Below are 630 nucleotides of genomic sequence, written 5' to 3'. Positions count from 1 at the left end.
TACTTATCATTTTAACTAATCTCACATTACTATTATTATTATTTTTTTTTTTGAAATAAAGAAAGCTCAACACATTAAAGTGGAGCAAACAAATAAAATAAACATAAAGACCTACTAACAAAACCCATTCCCTGCCATCTCTAGCATGTCATCAGCCTCCCATAGGATCACCACCACGCCATTCTGTGTAGCTCAACACTATTCTTGTGTGAATTATCTGAATATTTGTTTTTTTATTGTTAAATATTCGAGTATTACGTTCTAACCAGATGTTCCAAATTACAGCAAAAAACGCTGTCATCTACAACTTCTGTCCTTATTGCCTACTATGCATGCCATACCAACTCTCAAATAATTTTTTAATGATTCTCAAAATTATCCATTCTCTACTCAGAGACCTCAACCACTTGCACCACACTTATTATTATTATTATTAAATATTTGTGTGCCTGATAGTGAACCAATATCAATTAATAAAAATCCTAAATCTTACTCACAGCCTCAAAATTATTACTAACAAGATAATTTAACTACAACTATACAATTAATAAAATTTCTAAATCTTACTCATAACCTCAAAATTAATTATCGTATACAAATTCATATTTAATATTTATATAATAAAATTAA

General features: G+C 28.3%; 1 pseudogene; it reads right to left on the bottom strand.

Moving 5' to 3' along the window:
- LOC110263678 overlaps nt 483–630 on the bottom strand; it is a 4599-nt pseudogene continuing 4451 nt past the window's right edge.

Source organism: Arachis ipaensis, chromosome B06 (genome assembly GCF_000816755.2).
Source record: "Arachis ipaensis cultivar K30076 chromosome B06, Araip1.1, whole genome shotgun sequence".
NCBI lineage: Eukaryota > Viridiplantae > Streptophyta > Magnoliopsida > Fabales > Fabaceae > Arachis > Arachis ipaensis.
Note: the sequence above shows the minus strand (reverse complement) of the source record. Positions and strands in the feature narration are given on the sequence as shown.